This window comes from Oncorhynchus mykiss, chromosome 26 (assembly GCF_057628025.1).
Source record: "Oncorhynchus mykiss isolate SJ-2025 chromosome 26, ASM5762802v1, whole genome shotgun sequence".
Taxonomy (NCBI): domain Eukaryota; kingdom Metazoa; phylum Chordata; class Actinopteri; order Salmoniformes; family Salmonidae; genus Oncorhynchus; species Oncorhynchus mykiss.
Genome location: NC_143047.1, coordinates 39,611,375 through 39,635,345, shown reverse-complemented (window position 1 = coordinate 39,635,345; position 23,971 = coordinate 39,611,375). Strand labels below are relative to the sequence as shown.

The 23,971-nt window shown below is 41.9% G+C and overlaps 1 protein-coding gene across 1 annotated transcript in view; it reads right to left on the bottom strand.

Moving 5' to 3' along the window:
* The window catches only part of glceb (glucuronic acid epimerase b), an 80,306-nt gene extending 71,793 nt beyond the window's left edge, over positions 1–8,513 (bottom strand). The window contains exon 1 of the mRNA XM_036963807.2: positions 8,307–8,513. The gene's annotated coding sequence lies outside the window, so the exon portion shown is untranslated. The remainder of the gene's footprint in view (positions 1–8,306) is intronic.
* Positions 8,514–23,971: the final 15,458 nt, after the last annotated feature.

Sequence of the window (23,971 nt, the reverse complement as noted above, 5' to 3'; positions counted from 1 at the left end):
AGTACCTAACATCCAATTTGGACCATAATTATTGTAAGTCATGAGGAATCCAATAACATGATCAAAAGCCCCCCCCCCCCCCATTATCAGTTCCACATGTCTAACAAGTAGTATGTAGCAACGGCTTGGAGTATTGTTTCGTCATACTATGTAATGTATTCCCTGTTAACCTGGTGGTTTTTCCCTGTTCCGAGAAATTGGCCATTGAAGTTGCTTGCATTACTTAACAAAAGTGTGAAAATACCCAGTTTTGTCCATTAGATGCCACTGTTCCTGCCACACCCTTTTATAAAATGTCACTGGTCTCATGTTTATTGAACAGATCGCAACATTTTATTTGTAACTTTGGGTAGAGAGCCATTTGCTTGTGCTCATGATGAAAATAAATTGTATGGTCTGAGATGGTGGGTGTCATGGTTTGCTGAAATTACATGGAACAGCTCCTACGGACGCTCATTAAGAGGTGCTGCAGTAAAACAAAAAGACAGCGGAAAAGGCCTCATCTGAAAATCGGTGAAGGCCAAATTACTTCTTCCCATTTCACTTCAGCTTCCTTTGTGCTCGAGACCTGTTCTCAGCCAAACTCCCTATTAAAAATTCCCCTCGCACCTTCCAGTATAATTAGTCCACTGAAATATCATATGCCTCTTAATCAAAGCACTTGGTGGGCCTTGGCAGACTCCCCAAAGCTTTAGCAAAAGTTAATAAAGGAGAACGGGAGGGAAAGTTCTGCATCTTATCAAGGCACTGCAGGTGAGACTCGCGATTATCAAGACATACTGCTAAGTGCTAATTATGTGTGGACGGGGTTGGTTTCATTGGTTGTAAACTGTCGCTCTTGAAAGCAGGGTTGCTGTGTGTGTGTGTGTGTGTGTGTGTGTGTGTGTGTGTGTGTGTGTGTGTGTGTGTGTGTGTGTAGGCTATGGGTTGAAACATGGAACTATTGTAACTACCAAGACAGAAGTCACATGAGCCACTGATTACAGCTACAACTCACATTTCCATACAACCTTGACAATAAGAAGAGATTTAGGAATGTTAGTAAAAACGCTGCATCATTATGAGGCTACACTGCTGCTAGTACCAGGCCCATCATTATGAGGCTACACTGCTGCTAGTACCAGGCCCATCATTATGAGGCTACACTGCTGCTAGTACCGGGCCCATCATTATGAGGCTACACTGCTGCTAGTACCAGGCCCATCATTATGAGGCTACACTGCTGCTAGTACCAGGCCCGTCATTATGAGGCTACACTGCTGCTAGTACCAGGCCCATCTCTCTAATCATTCAAGACTTGCCCTGAAACACAGCCTTGACAGGGGAACTTTTACATTTCCAAGAGATTTGTGTTAATTCAATTAAATTCATAAATACATTACTGAGAAAGCTGTTATATTGTTAACATTGGATATTTAATCCACTGCAGCACACTAAATTGTACCATGCTTAAATAATGGTTTGGTTGTTTGCTAGACACACTTGTTACTGACGACAATACCTTGGGGTCGACACCGTGTAGGTAAGCCTTACTGAAAACAAGCCGATGGAACAATTTGTTAAGAGCAAGAGTTAACATGGTCGTGGGTCCTTGAAACACAATTTAGCCAGAAAACAGGAAGGGAGATGTTCAAGCACTGCCACTTCACGGCCACGTCCCAAAAGGACATGACAATTAGAGGTTTTCCTAGTGTGCTCCAGGAGGGTATGAGCAGCACAGAGTGGCCATCTGCCTGTATGCCTGGCCCCAGACACCCCACCTCTGATAACCTCCCAGCAAACCACCACAGGGCAGGACAAAGCCAAACAAGTGTCATAAAGCCACTCAGTCTGCTTTAGGACTCTGCTTTGATGGGCAGCAGGCAAAACCCCCAGAGACAATGGCATCTCCCCAGGGCACAGAAATGTTAACATTCCTTGAATACAAATTTCTTCAGCTGGAATATTTCAAAGCTCATAAAAGCAGCTCATTGTTGAGGGTTGCTTTCCAAAGCTACGGAACAGGAAGTAGGACTACCAAGCCTCATTCAAACAATAAAAAGGGGAAAAACAGAACAAATGTGTATATCTGTGGCAGGAAGCTAGACGGTACCGTCTCTCTTTAGGCTAACGCAAAGCAGCTGATACAAAAGCCTCACACACACAATAATTAGCTTACTTTTTGACAGTCTGATAATCAGCCCAACTTATCATTCATTAATTTAGCCAAGATGATAACTGCTCCCAATAGAATGAGGTGGTAAGCTGAGATAACATAAGCTTGTTCAAACCCAGAACTAATTTAGTTCATCATGCAAATGAGAGACGCCAACATTTCCCTGAACACTGCATTGCCCCACACCATTTAGCCTACAGAACCTAGGTTCCTCACGCATGTAGCCTAGTGCTCTGGCTAATGTTGCTTTTCAAATCTGTTCAGTCTATTCGAGTTCTCAAGTAGTCTGAATAACATGACTGAAATAACAGCAAAATTTAAAAAAAATATAAATATATATATATATTTTTTAAAATAATAATAATAATAATAATTAGACTACAGGCCAGGCCTTTAACACTGGGCCTGATGTAGTCCTAGCAACTAGCTAGCCTCACCTACATGCTTCAAACATGACTTTTCGGTTCACTTTTTTTTTTTTTTTTACACCTTTATTTAACTAGGCAAGTTAGTAAAGAATAAATTCTTATTTTCAATGACAGCCTTGGAACAGTGGGTTAACTGCCTTGTTCAGGGGCAGAACAACAGATTTTTACCTTGTCAGCTCGGGGATTTGATCTTGCAAACTTTTCGGTTAATAGTCCAACGCTCTAACCACGAGGCTACCTGCCGCCACTAAAGCACATCAAAAGGCCCATGTATTCCCAATGACTATATAAAATAATTTAGCATTTTGCCCTGATGCGACCAAAGCCGAGCCCCTTGAGGAAAGAGATGGCTCCAGCAGCTGACTGGAGAAGTAGAGTAGAGGCCATTTGTCCACTGTTGGGACCCACAAATGGGTCTTCCAAATGGACAATGACCCAAAGCAGACTTCCAAAGTTGGGGCAAAATGACTTAAGGACAACAAAGTCAAAGTATTGGAATGGCCATCACAAAGTCCTGAACTTAATCCTATAGACAATGTGTGGGGAGAACTGAAAAAGCGTGTGCGAACAAGGAGGCCTACAAATCTGTCTCAGTTACACCATCTCTGTCAAGAGGAATGGGCCAAAATACACACAAATTATTGTGGGAAGCTTGTGGAAGGCTCCCCAAAACATTCGGCCCAAGTTAAACAATGCTACCAAATACTAATTGAGTGCATGTAAACTTCTGACCCACTGGGAATGTGATGAAATAAATAACATTTAAATAAATCACTCTACTATTATTCTGACATTTCACTTTCTTAAAATAAAGTGGTGATCCTAACTGACCTAAAACAGAGAGTTTTTACTAGGATTAAAATGTCAGGAATTGTGAAAAACTGAATTTAAATGTATTTGGCCAAGGTGTATGTAAACTTCCGACTTCAAATGTATATGGCCAATATACCACGGCTAAGGGCTGTTCTTACGCACGACGCAACGCAGAGTGCCTGCAGACAGCCCTTAGCCGTGGTATATTGGCCATATACCACAAACCTCTGAGGTGCCGTATTGCTAGTATAAACTGGTTACCAATGGAATTAGAGCAGTAAAAATAAATAAGTTCTCATACCCATGGTATATTGTCTGATATACCACAGCTGTCAGCCAATCAGCATTCAGTGTTTGAACCCCGAATTCAGGGTTTGATCACACCAGTAATAGATATGTTGTTGTATTACTTGTTTAAATAATTTGCTGATGGTGCGTGCATCTGATGGTCACTCACAGCGGAGGGCGAGAGCAGCAGACTGAGGGTCCGCCTCTCAACACCCCTCCACTTTCCCTTTCCTACACTGACCAACATGTTGACATGTTGACAAGAAATTAAACGAACTCAGTCATAAAAACAGCAGCTCTTTGCTGTACTCATTGAGTCCCTCTCATGGTTTTACACATCTTGAAATCTCACAGTACCAACGTTGCTTCAGCTTTCTATAATGCCTGCAGCGTTACTGCAGACACGATCATCTGGGCCAACTGATTGGACAGCGGTAGGTCTGAGCCAACTGATTGGACAGCGGCAGGTCTGAGCCAACTGATTGGACAGCGGTAGGCCTTTAGTGCACTTGATTTGCTCTCTGGGCCCGCCGGGAAGGGAGAGTTTGTACCTACAGTCACATGAAATGGTTCAAAATGGCAACATTTCCCCTACCCGGGTGCACCTACCACCAACAGCAGGAGACAAATAAATAAAAAATAGGAACAAGGATTTATCGTTGGGGTTTTTACAGAAATGTTTGAAGGTCGACTAGGAATGCCTTGGAGATTGACCAATCGATCGACCGGTTGGTGACCACTGCTCTAGAAAGTTGAGTGAAGTTTAATCTCAAGCTACTCTCTGCAGGCTGATATTCCTGCACTGCAGTCCCAGGGAGCTGCGCGTCTCGGGGCTACTGCGTGTGCGCGCACAGCTTAGAGGGAACATTGGCTGCAGCAGAAATCTCAAATTAAACTCTAAACCCAATGAGCCATTTATGCATCACATTTCTAGAAAATATGTAGTCCCCGGGTCTTTTCAAAAGTGCTTATGAATGAAAAGGCATTTCCACTGATGAGTCTCTTTTGGAAGTCTGAATAGCAACTGATGCACTGTTCCTTTGAGCATCAGCTAGCTCTGCACTTCAATCACAGAAAGAATAATTCAAGAATGTATGACAAAATGTGCTGATGAAGGACACTCATTGAAGAGAGGGCTTTGAAATGGGTTTGGAAGGACACGTAAACTACAAATCACAGTCGCTGACTGACAAAAGTGCACACTGCCAAGGCCAAACCATGGAGGCTTTCTTGGCATATACAGTGCCTAAAGAACATATTCACAAATATATATAACACAAGTGTTCAACAACCGGAGTTAGAATCACCTTTGGCAGCGATTACAGCTGTGAGTCTTTCTGGGTAAGTCTAAGAGCTTTCCAAACCTGGATTGAACAATATTGCCATACTATTATTTATTTTTAATGGTTTAAGCTCTATCAAGTTGATTGTTGATTATTTTTAAGTCTGCCATACATTTTCATGCAGATGTTAAGTCAAAACTGTAACTAGGCCACTCAGGAACATTTAATGTCGTCTTGGAAAGAAACTCCAGTGTATATTTGGTCTTGCGTTTTAGGTTATTGTCCTTCTGAAAGATGAATTTGTCTCCAAGTGTCTGTTGGAAAGCAGACTGAACAAGGTTTTACTCTAGGATTTTGCCTTTGCTTAGCTCTATTCTGTTTCTATTTATCCTAAAACACATCCCTAGTTCTTGACGATTAATATCATACCCATAACATGATGCAGCCACTACCATGCTTGAAAATATGAAGTGGTACTCAGTGATGGGATGGATTTGCTACAAATATAATGCCTTGTATTGAGGAATGCATGTTTTGGAATATTTATATTCTATACAGTCTTCCTTCTTTTCACTCTGTCATTTAGGTTAGTATTGTGGAGTAACTACAATGTTGATCCATCCTCAGTTCTCCTGTCACAGCCATTAAACTCTGTAACCCCTTTAAAAAGTCACAATTGGCCTCATTGTGCTATCCCTGAGTGGTTTCCTTCCTCTCCGGCAACTGAGTTTGGACGGGGGTCTGGATCGTCGCAGTGACTGACTATATTGATACACCCTCCAAAGCGTAATTATTAACTTCACCATGCTCAAAGGGATATTCAATGTCTGCTTGCTTTTTTTTTGTATTACCCATCTACCAATAGGTGCCCTTCTTTGTGAGGCATTGGAAAACCTCCCTGGTCTTTGTGGTTGAATCTGTGTTCTGTGTTTGAAATTCACTGCTCGACGGAGAAACCTTACAGATAATTGTATGTGTGGGGTACAGAGATGACGCAGTCATTATAAAATAAATATTAAACACTATTATTACACACAGAGTGAGTCCATGCAAACGTATGTGACTTGTTAATCAAATTTTTACTCCTGAACTTATTTAAGCTTGCCATAAGAAACGGGTTGAATACTTGACTCAAGACATTCCAGCTTTTTATTTTGTGTGTGTGTGTGTGTGTTATATATATATATATATATTTTTTTTTTTTTTAAATGGGGGGAAAATAATGACACTCAATTTAATGCATTTAAAATTCAGGCTGTAACAACAAAAAAAAGTGTGGAAAAGGTCAAATTGTGTTAACTTTCTGAAGGCATTAGGCTTGCTAGAGCGCACAGAGCAAAGACTGCTTCTCAGAGCAGAGAGATGCAGACACACAACAGCCAAGTGGGCTGAGCCAGTGCTCAGCCAGTGCACACAAAAGCCCCAAAAAGTAACTGTATCCAAGACTGCAGAAACAGTTTGACAGAACAAAGTGAAGCTGGATGAACCTCCGTTAATTGGTGAAGAGGCTGGATAGAATAGAACTGACTGGGGTGTGTGACACTTTTTTTATTTCTGAAAAGTAGTGTATTTTTTAAAGATCAGGGGAGCCAAACAAACAGCCCTCAGGGCAAAATAAGTTTGACACCCCTGTTTTAGGTTGTTTTCACACTTGGTCCCTTTCAGACGACTTTGGAGAACTCAATGCAGTTTGCAAAAAGAAAATTGTACAGTGTGAACATTCCAAAGGAACTCCGACCTCTCAAAAGAGCCCCAGACGCGAAGCGAAACCATCTGGAGAGGTGGTCTGAACTCGGTTCCTTCACTTTTTGGGGGTAATGTGAACAAAAATCTCCCCAGGTTTACATGTCGTTATTCCAGCGCCACCGTTTCCCCTGACATAACCCCTCACATTAGTGCCACAAAAGAGAGATGATGCGCAGGTTTGTGGGGGAAAATGTGCCGTTTTGGATATTGATTAGCAATTGTCAAGAATGCACAGAAATGCCCCAAAAAATTGTGGAGTTTAGTTTAGATAATTTTTTGCAATATGTGATCTATAGGCTAAGAGAGCTTCATAGACTGTTTATTCGATTGTGGGGTTTGAATAGTGTGAGGAGATAATATACTGTATTTGGTGAGAATCACAAACTAGGGTACAACATTTATTCTAGCTCTCAAAAGGGGCAGTACCCAACATCAGGTTTACAATTTACCATGACAGCATTATTTAATCTGCAGTTATTCTTCTGCCTTTTATTATGTTACCATAATATTTACATGTTAATCGTATCTTCTGATTAAAATGATTGTCTCATCTTTTAACTAAATGCAATCTATTAGCTTCCAACAACGTAAGTAGGTATATCTAGCTGTCCAATAGCACATTCTGATTGAATGGCTTTCCTGCCATTTGTAAAAACCCCCGAGTGCATTGAATACATTTTTTAAAAAATATCTTGGGTCCAGTCTAAACATAGCAATGTGACTCACAAAATAGGTGACGTGAACTGGCAAAATAGTTGAGTCCTCATTCAAATGCAAGGGCAGTGTGAACTCAAAGAGAACTGAGTTATTTAGATTTTTTTTTCAATCCCCAGGGTTCGCTTTAAAAATGACTGAAAACACCCATAGATGAATCAGACTAGTTTTATACTATGCTAGCATAGCCAAACTCTAAAACGGGACTGAGGAGGGTGGAATCTACTTTGGTTGTGGTTGGGTTGTACAGACAGGATAACTCAAGTGTTAATGTTGTACCATCTGGTAGTTAGAAATAGTTAGCTAGTTTACTCGCCTAAACTCAGAAGTTCAGAGTTGAACGCATGAGAGACTGGCCACGTAGCAGGAGCTTGCTAGAATGTCAAGAGGGCATGAACACTGTTACGGTACCCAAATGTGGCTTTCCTTCTTTTCTTTATCCCTATACACTGAACAACATACCTAGTTAGTGTTTTTGTGCAACTTGCAAAACATATAGCTAGTTAGCTAGCTAACGTTACCCGCTGTGGCTGTACGAGTGTGTCTACAAGAAGCTAACGTAGCTGCCAGCTGATGTCTTAAAACATTGCTGGCTGGTCCACTACTGTAACGTTAGCTAGCTGGCAGGCTAACATGTACATATAACTTCCATGCATCCTATCAAATACAATGATAGCTAGCTACTTAGCTAGCAAACAAGCTAGTACGGCAAAAAATAGCAATTCCCGTCGCTATACTGTCTGAACAAGGCACTACATATGACGGTTATCCTAACTAGCAGCTGGCTGTGTATGTGGAGAATGGAAAATTATTAAACAGACGTTAGCATTACATGGGCAATAATAAACATTAGAGAATGCTGAAAGACGTGTGACTTACCTGCGACAAAAGCTCAATAAATGTCCTGTTCAGTTATAGTGCTGAATATCCAGGGATGCTGAAATCAATTACTTAGATAGCTGGCTTCTCTCTGAATGTTCCTTTTCACAAGAGGCTGTATGCCTTACCTTCGCGCAACATTTAATGTGGACACACAATCGCGCATCTGCTTCTCACTGCTAGCACTCTGACACCGCGAGACAGTACGAGAGGGTGGAGATCCGACGGACCAATGAGAGGCCCCGGTGAGAAAGGCAATGGCCAATGAAATCGAAGATTGTCCGTTGTTTTTTTTGTCATTGGCAGATTCAGATATCTGACGTTAGGGGTCGCGGTTGTGCACATACACAGTCATTTTAAATGATCTGTCTGTTATTTTAACTAAATGGGATAAAAGTATGTTTCATTCAATAGCAAAAACAGTTGTAAAAACATAAATTGTGATCATATATGGCTCTTAAAATGATCTGGTAAGGAGGTTTTGATTCATTGTGACTACAGCTATAGGCCACAAGGTATATTGTGGAATGTGGATGGATGCTACATCTCTGTATGAAAATGAGCAGAGGTGGGGTGGCTACCTGCTATCCTGAGACCAAGAGCTAGTCTGTTGTATTCATATAACTAACATTGAATTTCTGCAGAATTAGACTAAACTTATGTTGAACCCTCTCAAGTGGCATTGCAATATGAGTTCTGATGTTGTGATATGAGTTCTCATGTTGTGTGATATGAGTTCAGATGTTGTGATATGAGTTCTTATGTTGTGTGATATGAGTTCTCGTGTTGTGATATGAGTTCTGATGTTGTGTGATATGAGTTCTGATGTTGTGATATGAGTTCTCATGTTGTGTGATATGAGTTCTGATGTTGTGATATGAGTTCTCATGTTGTGTGATATGAGTTCTCATGTTGTCATATGAGTTCTCATGTTGTGTGATATGAGTTCAGATGTTGTGATATGAGTTCTTATGTTGTGTGATATGAGTTCTCGTGTTGTGATATGAGTTCTGATGTTGTGTGATATGAGTTCTGATGTTGTGATATGAGTTCTCATGTTGTGTGATATGAGTTCTGATGTTGTGATATGAGTTCTCATGTTGTGTGATATGAGTTCTCATGTTGTCATATGAGTTCTCATGTTGTGTGATATGAGTTCAGATGTTGTGATATGAGTTCTTATGTTGTGTGATATGAGTTCTCGTGTTGTGATATGAGTTCTGATGTTGTGTGATATGAGTTCTGATGTTGTGATATGAGTTCTCATGTTGTGTGATATGAGTTCTCATGTTGTGATATGAGTTCTCATGTTGTGTGATATGAGTTCTCATGTTGTGATATGAGTTCTCATGTTGTGTGATATGAGTTCTGATGTTGTGATATGAGTTCTCATGTTGTGTGATATGAGTTCTCATGTTGTCATATGAGTTCTCATGTTGTGTGATATGAGTTCTCATGTTGTGATATGAGTTCTCATGTTGTGTGATATGAGTTCTCATGTTGTGATATGAGTTCTCATGTTGTGTGATATGAGTTCTCATGTTGTGATATGAGTTCTCATGTTGAGTGATATGAGTTCTCATGTTGTGTGATATGAGTTCTCATGTTGTGTGATATGAGTTCTAATGTTGTGATATGAGTTCTCATGTTGTGTGATATGAGTTCTCATGTTGTGATATGAGTTCTCATGTTGTGTGATATGAGTTCTCATGTTGTGTGATATGAGTTCTCATGTTGTGTGATATGAGTTCTAATGTTGTGTGATATGAGTTCTCATGTTGTGATATGAGTTCTCATGTTGCTCTTTTTTGGCCTGTTTTAATTTGAGAAGAAAAAAAGTCTCAAGTCATCCCTGTTCAACATAGGCTGTGACCTGGCTGAAAACGTACATCACATTTGATTTCATGACAGCAGTACCAGAATCCCATTTTTTTTAAAGGAGCACTAGACCAATGTTTCAGTGTGTCCTTCTACTCTGCTTGTGTACAACTGGGCTGGGAGCTGTACTCATTAATTGTGCTATTTTCAGACATATTTACTCCAGATGAAACATTCACAATGTAAAAGGCGTTAAGCAAATCAATAACACATTTATTTTTGATTACTGCAGATTAGGGGACTTTGTGTGTGTGTGTGTGTGTGTGTCTGTGTGTGTAGACTGCAGGCTACAATTAAGCTAATGAAGCAGGTTCTCATAAGGGCATGTCTTCTTGCATTATAAAACAACAATATTTCTGGATCTGTGGTGGTGCTCAGTCATGGCAAATGCAGGTTACAAATGCTTTGTTAGCGTATCATTACGTGCTCTGCCTAATAGATCGATCAATAGAATTGTAATCATGTGTGGAAAATGTTTATAAACAGTAAACATCATAGACAGGGTTAGGCTGTATCATACACCCACCACCCTTAAAAACACACAGCCATTTGTAATTCCAATATGATTCATTTTATTCACAAAACAACAACCCTTTGAGGCTGTTGTCAAGCCCTTTCTCATGTTCATCAGCTCATACAGTGTCCTTTCATCAGGCTCCCCTACTCACCCCCCCCCCCCCCCCCCCCCCCCCCCCCAGTGAAAGGGTTCCTGACCTGCGATGAAGAGCTTCACTCCACACTCAGCCTTGCATGCTGGGTAATGAGCTTTGGCCATGTGTATGGCTGGTCATGCTTTTTGGATGTGTCACTGGGGTCGGTGTCCTGGTCCACTCTGCTAAGTGAAGAAAGGAAACAGGCTGCAGGCAACAGGGTGCTGTGGGTGTTATAGGAATAACATGCCAATAGGATGCACCATTTACAAGAGTGGCTTTTTAATGGTCAGCCGAATAATCAAAGATAGTAGCATTGTGTATTTGTTGTTTGGATCAATGTTATTTTCAGTGTGTGTGTGTGTGTGTCATTTTGTGTGTGTGCGTGTGTGTGTGTGTGTGTGTGTGTGCTCTCCCACAGGAGTGCCTGCCCATCTCCAACATAGAGGAGGAGACAGTCTCTCAGAAGTAAACAGTCTCTCAGAAGTAAACAGTCTCTAAGAAGTAAACCGTCTCTCAGAAATAAACAGTCTTTCAGAAGTAAACAGTCTCTCAGAAGTAAACAGTCTCTCAGAAGTAAACAGTCTCTCGGGATGTGTGTGTGTAAATTCCTATGTGTACATGTGCTAAATTTTGGAGGTGTGTTTGAATGTTCCCTGCTTGTTGACAAGGAAGCTCAAATTGTGATGATTGAAATCTGGACCCAAGAAGCCAGGGGTGCATTCAGTTCGGTTCAACATTTGCTAATTGCTTGACGGTTTGTACTGAATGACACATTTCCCCAAAACAATGTGCAATATGGTTGTGACCATTTTAAAACACAAAACCTGTGCAGCACATACACAGTCATTCTCTGGGTCACCATATCCACAACATTCTTCAACTGGTCATTCAGCACTCCGTTCTTCAACTGGATGTTCAGCACACCGTTCTTCAACTGGTCATTCAGCACACTGTTCTTCAACTGTGTGTTCAGCACACCGTTCTTCAACTGGGTGTTCAGCGCACCGTTCTTCAAATGTGTGTTCAGCACACCGTTCTTCAACTGGTCATTCAGCACACCGTTCTTCAACTGGGTGTTCAGCACACCGTTCTTCAACTGGGTGTTCAGCGCACCGTTCTTCAAATGTGTGTTCAGCACACCGTTCTTCAACTGGTCATTCAGCACACCGTTCTTCAACTGGGTGTTCAGCACACCGTTCTTCAACTGGGTGTTCAGCACACCGTTCTTCAACTGGGCGTTCAGCACACCGTTCTTCAACTGGTCATTCAGCACACCGTTCTTCAACTGGTTGTTCAGCACACCGTTCTTCAACTGGGTGTTCAGCACACCGTTCTTCAACTGGGTGTTCAGCACAACGTTCTTCAACTGGGTGTTCAGCACACCGTTCTTCAACTGGGTGTTCAGCACACCGTTCTTCAACTGAGTGTTCAGCACACCGTTCTTCAACTGGGCGTCCAGCACACCGTTCTTCAACTGGGCGTTCAGCACACCGTTCTTCAACTGGGTGTTCAGCACACCGTTCTTCAAATGTGTGTTCAGCACACCGTTCTTCAACTGGTCACTCAGCACACCATTCTTCAAATGTGTGTTCAGCACACCGTTCTTCAACTGGTCATTCAGCACACCGTTCTTCAACTGGGTGTTCAGCACACCGTTCTTCAACTGGGTGTTCAGCACACCGTTCTTCAACTTGGCGTTCAGAACACCGTTCTTCAACTGGGCGTTCAGCACACCGTTCTTCAACTGGGTGTTCAGCGCACTGTTCTTTAAATGTGTGTTCAGCACACCATTCTTCAACTGGTCATTCAGCACACCGTTCTTCAACTGGGTGTTCAGCACACCGTTCTTCAACTGGGTGTTCAGCACACCGTTCTTCAACTGGGCGTTCAGCACACCGTTCTTCAACTGGTCATTCAGCACACCGTTCTTCAACTGGGTGTTCAGCACACCGTTCTTCAACTGGGCATTCAGCACACCGTTCTTAAACTGGGCGTTCGGTACAGTTTCCTTTGAATTCAACGTTGCACATCGTTCTGTCAAACTGAACGCACCCAGCTGCATAATAATGAGTATGTAACTTTGCACTAATATAGGGGGGGGGAAACGACACAAGAAGGAGGGCAGAAGGAATTAAGTAGGTCTATCTTGTTTTGGGAGAGGATGTGAGTGGAAAGTTGTTAAAACCACAGAGGACATTTCGGCACCTAATCACATTTCCTGGCAACCACGTTCTCGATTCCCTCATCCAGGAACATGCAGGATGTTATTGAAATTAATAAGCTTAGTGTTTTTATCCCTGTCCCTATGCACAGAGGCTGATGTCTGGCACTACCCAGGTAGCTACTTCGAATGAAAAATATGCTCAAACACATGCTGGATATTATTCCATAGCAGTGTCAAAAAGCAGCATTCACAACACTGATAGGAGCTTTATATACACATCTAGCTTTACAGTACTTATAACTGCACTGCCAAAATTAGAAATTAGCATATATATATTTTTTTTTAAATACGTTTGGATGAAGATACTAGATGTGGACTGAATAAGTTACATGCATATGCTCATACTACAGGTTTAGGCATAAATATGTTATTATTAGGTTGATCAAGGAAGCGAAGGTAACCTGCCTAAATGATTACCGCCCCGTAGCACTCTTGTTGGTAGCCATGAAGTGCTTTGAAAGGCTGGTCATGGCTCACATCAACAGCATCCTCCAGGATACACTAGACCCACTCCAATTCGCATACCGCCCCAACAGATCCACAGATGGCGCAATCTCAATCGCACTCCATCCTGCCCTTTCCCACCTGGACAAAAGGAACACCTATGTGAGAATGCTGTTCATTGACTACAGCTCAGAGTTCAACACCATAGTGCCCACGAAGCTCATCACTAGGCTAAGGACCCTGGGACTGGATCCTGGATCCTGGACTTCTTGACGGGCCGCCCCCAGGTGGAAAGGGTAGGCAACAACACGTCTGCCACGCTGATATTCAACACTGTGGCCCCTCAGGGGTGTGTACTTAGTCCCCTCCTGTACTCCCTGTTCACCCAATACTGCATGGCCAAACACAACTCCAACACCATCAATAAGTTTGCTGACGACACAACAGTGTTGCCTGATCACCAACAACAATGAGACAGCCTATAAGGAGGAGGTCAAAGAACTGGCAGTGTGGTGCCAGGACAACAACCTCTCCCTCAATGTGAGCAACATAAAGGAGTTGATCGTGGACTACAGGAAAAGGCGGGCTGAACAGGCCACCATTAACATCGACAGGGCTATAGTGAAGCGGGTCAAGAGTTTCAAGTTCCTCTGTGTCCACATCACCAACAAACTATCATGGTCCAAATACACCAAGACAGTCGTGAAGAGGGCACTGCAAAACCTCTTCCCCCTCAAGAGACTGAAAAGATTTGGCATGGGTCCCCAGATCCTCAAAGAGTTATACAGCTGCACCATTGAGAGCATCCTGACCAGTTGCATCACCGCCTGGTATGGCAACTGCTCTGCATCTGACCGTAAGGCAATTCAGAGGGTAGTGCGTACAGCCCAGTACATCATTGGGGCCAAGCTTCCTGCCATCCAGGACCTTTATAATAGGTGGTGTCAGAGGAAAGCCTATAAAATTGTCAGACTCCAGTCACCCAAATCATAGACTGTTTTCTCTGCTTCCGCACGGCAAGCGGTACCGGAGCGCCAAGTCTAGGACCAAGAGGCACTTTAACAGCTTCTACCCCCAAGCCATAAGACTGCTGAACAATTAATCAAATGGCCACCGGACTATTTACATTGATCCCCGCCCCCCATTTATTTTGTACACTGCTGCTACTCTCTGTTTATTATCTATGCATAGTCACTTCACCCTACCTACATGTACAAATTCTCTCAACTAACCTGTACCCCCACACATTGACTCAGTACCGGTACCCCCTGTATATACCCTTGTTATTGTTATTTTATTGTGTTACTTTTTTATTATTTTTAACTTTAGTTTATTTTATAAATATTTTCTTAACTCTTCTTGAACTGCACTGTTGGTTAAGGGCTTGTAAATCAGCATTTCACTGTAAGATCTACACTTGTTGTATTCGGCACATAAAGTTTCATTTGATTTGATCATCTAGAGAATCCCATAGTCAAGAAGTTCTGTTGACCCAGAATCCCATAGTCAAGAAGTTCTGTTGACCCAGAATCCCATAGTCAAGAAGTTCTGTTGACCCAGAATCCCATAGTCAAGAAGTTCTGTTGACCCAGAATCCCATAGTCAAGAAGTTCTGTTGACCCAGAATCCCATAGTCAAGAAGTTCTGTTGACCCAGAATCCCATAGTCAAGAAGTTCTGTTAACCCAGAATCCCATAGTCAAGAAGTTCTGTTGACCCAGAATCCCATAGTCAAGAAGTTCTGTTGACCCAGAATCCCATAGTCAAGAAGTTCTGTTGACCCAGAATCCCATAGTCAAGAAGTTCTGTTGACCCAGAATCCCATAGTCAAGAAGTTCTGTTGACTCAGAATCCCATAGTCAAGAAGTTCTGTTGACCCAGAATCCCATAGTCAAGAAGTTCTGTTGACCCAGAATCCCGTAGTCAAGAAGTTCTGTTGACCCAGAATCCCATAGTCAAGAAGTTCTGTTGACTCAGAATCCCATAGTCAAGAAGTTCTGTTGACCCAGAATCCCATAGTCAAGAAGTTCTGTTGGCTCAGAATCCCATAGTCAAGAAGTTCTGTTGACCCAGAATCCCATAGTCAAGAAGTTCTGTTGACCCAGAATCCCATAGTCAAGAAGTTCTGTTGACCCAGAATCCCATAGTCAAGAAGTTCTGTTGACCCAGAATCCCATAGTCAAGAAGTTATGTTGACCCAGAATCCCATAGTCAAGAAGTTCTGTTGACCCAGAATCCCATAGTCAAGAAGTTCTGTTGACCCAGAATCCCATAGTCAAGAAGTTCTGTTGACCCAGAATCCCATAGTCAAGAAGTTCTGTTGACCCAGAATCCCATAGTCAAGAAGTTCTGTTGACCCAGAATCCCATAGTCAAGAAGTTCTGTTGACCCAGAATCCCATAGTCAAGAAAATCTGTTGACCCAGAATCCCATAGTCAAGAAGTTCTGTTGACCCAGAATCCCATCGTCAAGAAGTTCTGTTGACCCAGAATCCCATAGTCAAGAAGTTCTGTTGACCCAGAATCCCATAGTCAAGAAGTTCTGTTGACCCAGAATCCCATAGTCAAGAAGTTATGTTGACCCAGAATCCCATAGTCAAGAAGTTATGTTGACCCAGAATCCCATAGTCAAGAAGTTCTGTTGACCCAGAATCCCATAGTCAAGAAGTTCTGTTGACCCAGAATCCCATAGTCAAGAAGTTCTGTTGACCCAGAATCCCATAGTCAAGAAGTTCTGTTGACCCAGAATCCCATAGTCAAGAAGTTATGTTGACCCAGAATCCCATAGTCAAGTAGTTCTGTTGACCCAGAATCCCATAGTCAAGAAGTTCTGTTGACCCAGAATCCCATAGTCAAGAAGTTCTGTTGACCCAGAATCCCATAGTCAAGAAGTTCTGTTGACCCAGAATCCCATAGTCAAGAAGTTCTGTTGACCCAGTGAGAATGGATAACCTGGATTGATCCATACAGTGATCTAAATCCATGGCAGTCAAGCCCTATACAGTGAGAACATATGATTTACAAGCTTGTACATGATTCAATAATAAAATATATTGTCCACACTTCCAACCCAGCCACATGGTTCTTGGACATGTTGTCTGAACCCAGCCGTGCTTACACAAATGTACTGAGCTAATTGGTCAAATCTGTCTCATTATGAAAACATTTGCCTCCCCACTCCAGTGTTGGTCATTGAAAGCATAATTGTCCAACACCAGTGTGTGTGTGTGTGTGTGTGTGTGTGTGTGTGTGTGTGTGTGTGTGTGTGTGTGTGTGTGTGTGTGTGTGTGTGTGTGTGTGTGTGTGTGTGTCACAACCATGAGGGAAGCTAGGTCTTTGTTGCTGGGGCCTGAATAGGCCGGTGACTGACTGGGTGAGATAAGGCGCTCAACACCACAGTTCATTTGATCTCCCGCCATTTATATTCAGCTGCAGTTTCTCATTTTCACTTTTGGGAAAAGGGGATGAGACGCGCCACTTTCATACGCTGCTCTCCCTCTCTGATATTAACCTTGGTGTAAAAAACTGACAGCACTGCAAAAGGGGAGCGAGGGAGGCCATCACTTTGAATGGAGACATGTAGGCTTGTATAAACTGGGTTGTTCGAGCCCTGAATGCTGATTGGCTGACAGTCATGGTATACCAGATCGTATACCACGGGTATGACAAAACATTTATTTTTACTGCTATAATTAAGTTGGTAACCTGTTATAATAGCAATAAGGCACCTCTGGGATTTGTGGTATATGGCCAATATACCACGGCTAAGGGCTGTATCCAGGCACTCTGCGTTGCGTCTTGCCTAAGAACAGCCCTTCACCATGGTATATTGGCCATATACCACACCCCTCGTGCCTTACTGCTTAAATATAAACTTTCATTTGGCTTCTAATTCAACCTGACAACTTCCCCACCATATTTCTTTCAACTGTGGAACTTAATTTAAACCGAGCAGGGGCTTTCCTTTTCTGTCTGTGGATGGGCTTACTGATAACACTATATTTCAGTTACTTAAACTGAGCTAGGGCTTTCCTTTTCTGTGTGTGGATGTGCTTACTGATAACACTATAATTTGCAATTCGAAGCAGAAGTAAGCACAGCATAATATGTCACTGATAATATGTCACTGACTGGATATTGGGAACCTACCATGTAGTCTTCCTGTCTGACAGAAAGTTAGAGTATAGGTTATATATATAGCTTTCCTTCCAGTTCTCTGCTGCCAATGACTAGAACGAATTGCAAAAATCTTTTAAACTGGAGTCTTATATATCCCGCTCTAACTTTAAACATCAACTGTCTGAGCAGCTTACCGATCACTGTACCTGTACACAGCCAATCTGTAAATATCACACCCAACTACCTCATCCCCATATTATTACTTACCTTCTTGCTCTTTTGCACCCCAGTATCTCTACTTGCACATCATCATCTGCACATTTATCACTCCAGTATTAATGCTAAATTGTAATTATTTTCGCCTCTAGGGCCTATTTATTGCCTACCTCCCTACTCTTCTACATTTGCACACGCTGTAAAAGCAATATAATTCCTGAGTAACAGTATAATCGTTCAGTAACAACAGTATAATCCCTCAATAACAACAGTATAATCCCAGAGTAACAACAGTATAATATTTCAGTAACAACAGTAGAATCCCTCAGTAACAACAGTTTAATCCCTGAGTAACAGTATAATCACAGAGTAACAACAGTATAATCCCTCAGTAACAACAGTATAATCGCTCAGTAACAACAGTATAATCCCTCAGTAAGAACAGTATACTATCTAAGTAACAACAGTATAATCCCTCAGTAATAACAGTATAATCCCTCAATAACAACAGTATACTCCCTCAGTAACAGCAGTATAATCCCTGAGTAACAACAGTATAATCCCTCAGTAAGAACAGTATAATCTCTGAGTAACAGTAGACTCAGTAACAACAGTATAATCCCTGAGTAACAACAGTACAATCCCTCAGTAAGAACAGTACAATCCCTGAGTAACAGTAGAATCACTCAGTACAATCATTCAGTATCAACAGTAAAATCCCTCAGTAACAACAGTATAATCCTTCAGTATCAACACTATAATCCCTCAGTAAAAACAATATAATCCCTCAGTAAGAACATAATAATTCCTCGGTAAGAACAGTATAATCCCTGAGTAACAACAGTATAATCCCTCAGTAACAGCAGTATAATCCCTGAGTAACAACAGTATAATCCCTCAGTTACAGGAGTATAATCCCTGAGTAACAACAGTATAATCCCTGAGTAACAACAGTATAATCCCTCAGTAAAAACAGTAGAATCCCTGAGTAACAACAGTATAATCCCTCAGTAAGAACAGTAGAATCCCTGAGTAACAGTAGAATCACTCAGTAACAACAGTATAATCCCTCAGTGACAACAGTATAATCCCTCAGTGAGAACAATATAATCCCTCAGTAACAACACTATAATCCCTCAGTAACAACACTATAATCCCTCAGTGAGAACAATATAATCACTCAGTAACAACAGTGTAATCCCTCAGTGACAACAGTATAATCCCTCAGTAACAACAGTATAATCCCTCATTAACAACAGTATATTCACTCAGTAAGAACAGTATAATCAGTCAGTAGTAACAGTATAATCACTCAGTAAGAACAGTATAATCCCTGAGTAACAACAGTATAATCACTCAGTAACAACAGTATAATCTCTCAGTAACAACAATATAATTGCTAAGTAACAACAGTCAAATCCCTCAGTGACAACAGTAGAATCGCTTCTGATTACGCTTATCAGATTAGAAAAATGTGAGATAATCTGAAATCTCAGTGCTGCAAGGGCAGATCAATCTATAAAAAAAAAAATAGGCTGGGTGGCAAGAAAATATGAGCATTGGTATTTTTATTTAATTTGCAATGCTATGGCTCGGCTCCTTTTTTTCAAATTTTGCCTAAAATGACACACCCAAATCTAACTGCCTGTAGCTCAGAGCCTGAAGCAAGGATATGCATTTTCTTGGTACCATTTGAAAGGAAACACTTTGACGTTTGTGGAATGGTAGGAATGTAGGAGAATAGAATAGATCTGGTAAAAGATAATACAAATACAAAACTAACCTTTTTTGGTATTTTTTGGTACCATCATCTTTGAAATGCAAGAGAAAGGCCATAATGTATTATTCCAGCCTGGGTGAAATTTAGATTTTGGCCACTAGATGGCAGCAGTGTATGTGCAAAGTTTCAGACTAATCCGATGAACATTGTATTTCAAGATTGCCCAAATGTGCCTCATTTGTTTATTAATAACTTTTCATGTTCAAAACTGTGCACTCTTCTCAAGCAATAGCATGGTATTCTTTCACTGTAATAGCTACTGTAAATTGAACAGTGCAGTTAGATTAACAAGAATGAACCAGAATAAGCTTTCTGCCAATATCAGATATGCCTATGTCCTGGGAAATGTTCTTGTTACTTACAACCTCATCCTAATCGCATAAGCCTACGTTAGCTCAACTGTCCCGCAGGGGACACACCAATCCGGAAGAAGTTTTAACAGGAAGCCAGAGGCTAGCACTGGAGTAATATGATCACATTTTTTGGTTCTAGTCAAGATTCTAGCCACGTTTAGCACTAATTGACGTATATTTTGTGCTTTGTCCGGGTAGCCAGAGAGTAGAGCATTGCAGTAGTCTAATCTAGAAGTGGCAAAAGCACTGATTAGCTTGTCTGCATCATTTTCTGACAAAAAGCGTAGGATTTTTGCAATGTTACGAAGATGGAAAAAAGCTGTCCTTGAAATATTCTTGATATGTTCGTCAAAAGAGAGATTAGGGTCCAGAGTAACGCCGAGGTCCTTCACAGTTTTATTTGAGACAACTGTACAACCATCAACATGAATTGTCAGATCCAACAGCAGAACTAGCTTCTCTGTTTTCTCTGAGTTTAAAAGTAAAACATTTGCAGCCATCCACTTCCTTATGTCTGAAACACAGGCTTCCAGGGCTTCTCCGTGTTTCATTGAAATATACATCGTGTCGTCCGCAGAGCAGTGAAAGTTGACATTGTGTTTCCAAATGACATCACCAAGAGGTAAAATATATAGTGACAAACTGATATCTTTCCGACAGATAAGATCTAAACCAGGCAAAAACTTGTTTCCAATCTCTTCAAAATAATGTGGTGATTGATGGCGTCAAAAGCAGCACTAAGGTATAGGAGCACGAGGACAGATGCAGAGCCATGGTCTTACGCCATTAAAAGGTAATTTACCACCTTCAAGAGTGCAGTCTTCATCACTGCTGAAATGAAAGCCATCCTCTCTTGGGGAACGCTGCTTTTTGGTTAGCTTTGCTACAATATCAAAAAAACATTTTGGATTGTTCTTATTCTCCTAAATTAGGTTTGAAAAATAGGACGATCGAGCAGCAGTGAGGGCTCTTTGATATTGCATGGTACTGTCTTTCCAAGCTAGTTGGAAGACTTCTGATTTGGTGGAGCGGAGCGTCCTTTCCGTTCCAATTTTCTGGAAGCTTGCTTCAGGGCTCGGGTATTGTTTTGTAATCCAGGGAGCAAATTTCTTGTGACAAATGTTTTTTCTTTTTAGAGGTGCAACTACTTCGAGGGTATTACGCAAGGTTAAATTTAGATCCTCAGTTAGGTGGTTAGCCGATGTCCTTGGGTAGGTTGAGGGAGTTTGGAAGGGCATCTAGGAATCTTTGGGTTGTCTGAGAATTTAGAGCATCACTTTTGATGATCCTTGGTTGGGGTCTGAGCAGATTATTTGTTGCGATTGTAAACGTAATAAGATGGTGGTTCGATAGTCAAGGAATATGATGAAAAACATTTAGAATCACAATATTTATTCCATGGGACAAAACTAGATGCAAGGTATGACTGTGGCAATGAATAGGTCCGTAGACATGTTGGACAAAACCCACTGAGTCGATGATGGCTCCAAAAGCCTTTTGGAGTGGGTCTGTGGACTTTTCCATGTGAATATTAAAGTCACCAAGAATGTGAATATTATCTGCTGACAAGGTCCGATAGGAATTCAGGGAACTAAGTGAGGAACGCTGTATAGAGCCCAGGAGGCCTGTAAACAGCAGCTATAAAAAGTAATTGAGTAGGCTGCATAGATTTTTTGACTAGAAGGCCCAAAGACAAAAACGCAGTCTTTTTTCAAAATGTATTTTTTTTAAAAATTTGCTGTCATAAATGTTAGCAACACCTCCGCCTCTGCAGGATGTACGGGGGGATATGGTCACTAGTGTAACCAGGAGGAGAAGCCTTATTTAACACAGTAAATTCATGTTTAAGTCAGGCCAATCACATCAAGCTTATGATCAGTGATTAGTTCATTGACTATGACTGCCTTGGAAGTGTTAAGTAGCCCTATTTTGAGATGTGAGATATAACAAATTCTTTCAATAATGACAGGAATGGAGGAGGTCTTTATTCCAGTGAGATTGCTAAAGCGAAAACCACCATGTTTAGTTTTGCTCAATCTAGATCGAGGCACAGACACGGTCTCAATGGGGATAGCTGAGCTGACTACACGGACTGTGCTAGTGGCAGAATGTGGGGATAAACTAATCTTTTGGGAGAGGCAGAAAACAGTTTTCAACAAGAGATTGAGTTGTGAGTGTAACGGCTTTCATCGGAAGAAGAGGAATTATCGGACCAAAATGCAGCAGGGTACGTGTTCATCTTTAATAATAGCACTGAACACTGAATAAACAAAACAACAAACAGGAAACCCGAAACAGTCCTGCAAGGTGAATAACACTAAACAGACATTAACTACCCACAAACTAAGATGGCAACACAGGCTACCTAAGTATGATTCTCAATCAGAGACAACGAAAGACAGCTGTCCCTGATTGTGAACCATACCCGGCCGAAACATAGAAATACAAAAACATAGACATACAAACATAGAGTGCCCACCCAAATCACACCCTGACCAAACAAAAATAGAAACATACAAAGCAATCTACGGTCAGGGCATGACAGTGAGACTCTGCTGTAGAGTTCATCGCTCCCCCTAACTGGGAGGGGGCCAGAGACAATTACTCGATGCCGACATCTTTCTAGCTAATTTACACGTAGAAGCCATGTTGCGCTTGCTTGGTGACCTCTGACTGTTTCATCCTGACATCGTTGGTCGTGACATACAGCAGATAACAATATCCCTATACTCTCTATGCTCACCAGTTTTAGCCTCAGCCAGCACCCTCTTCAGATTAGCCTTTACGTCGGTAGCCCTGCCCCCTGGTAAACAGTGTATGATCGCTAGATGATTATTTTTAACTCTAATATTGCGGGTAATGGAGTCGCCAATGACTAGGGTTTTCTATTTGTCAGAGCTAATGGAGGGAGGCTTCGGCAGCTCAGTCCCCGTAACGGGTGGAGGAGGACTGATGGCTGTTTCTTGCCTTAAGCTGAGCATCGTTCACAAGTGGTAATATATAATTCACAAGTGATAGCCTAATATTGTCACCCATCACACTATTCTTGATTTAATATTGTATGTACATATACTAAATAATATATTATTGTGAGATTTGTTTTGATTTAGACCATTATCATGCACCTGTCTCAATGTCATCTATGCACTGAAATAGCAAATGGAAGATGCATTTCCTGTGGTTCGTTTTCATGCCAGACAGGTAGGCTATACTCCTGTTGTAAAGAGAAGCAACATGCTTAATATGAGGAAAGTAGAGAAATATATATATATATATATATATATATAGTAGGCCCCAGCAGCATCAGAGCTCGGAGAAGCCTCATTACCATGACTACGGTCATGTGGAATTTACTGCCTTAAGAAGGTCACCAAGGTCAACAGTCCTACTTGTGGCCACCGGTGGGGCGGTAATACGGTCACCGTAACAGTCCTACTCGTGACCACCGGTGTGGCGGTAATACAGTCACCGTAACAGTCCTACTTGTGACCACCGGTGTGGCGGTAATACAGTCACCGTAACAGTCCTACTCGTGACCACCGGTGTGGCGGTAATACAGTCACCGTAACAGTCCTACTTGTGACCACCGGTGTGTCGGTAATACGGTCACCGTAACAGTCCTACTCGTGACCACCAGTGTGGCGGTAATACGGTCACCGTAACAGTCCTACTTGTGACCACCGGTGTGGCGGTAATACGGTCACCGTAACAGTCCTACTTGTGACCACCGGTGTGGTGGTAATACGGTCACCGTAACAGTCCTACTTGTGACCACCGGTGTGGTGGTAATACGGTCACCGTAACAGTCCTACTTGTGACCACCGGTGTGGTGGTAATACGGTCACCGTAACAGTCCTACTTGTGACCACCGGTGGGGCGGTAATACGGTCACCGTAACAGTCCTACTCGTGACCACCGGTGTGGTGGTAATACGGTCACCGTAACAGTCCTACTCGTGACCACCAGTGTGGAGGTAATACAGTCACCGTAACAGTCCTAC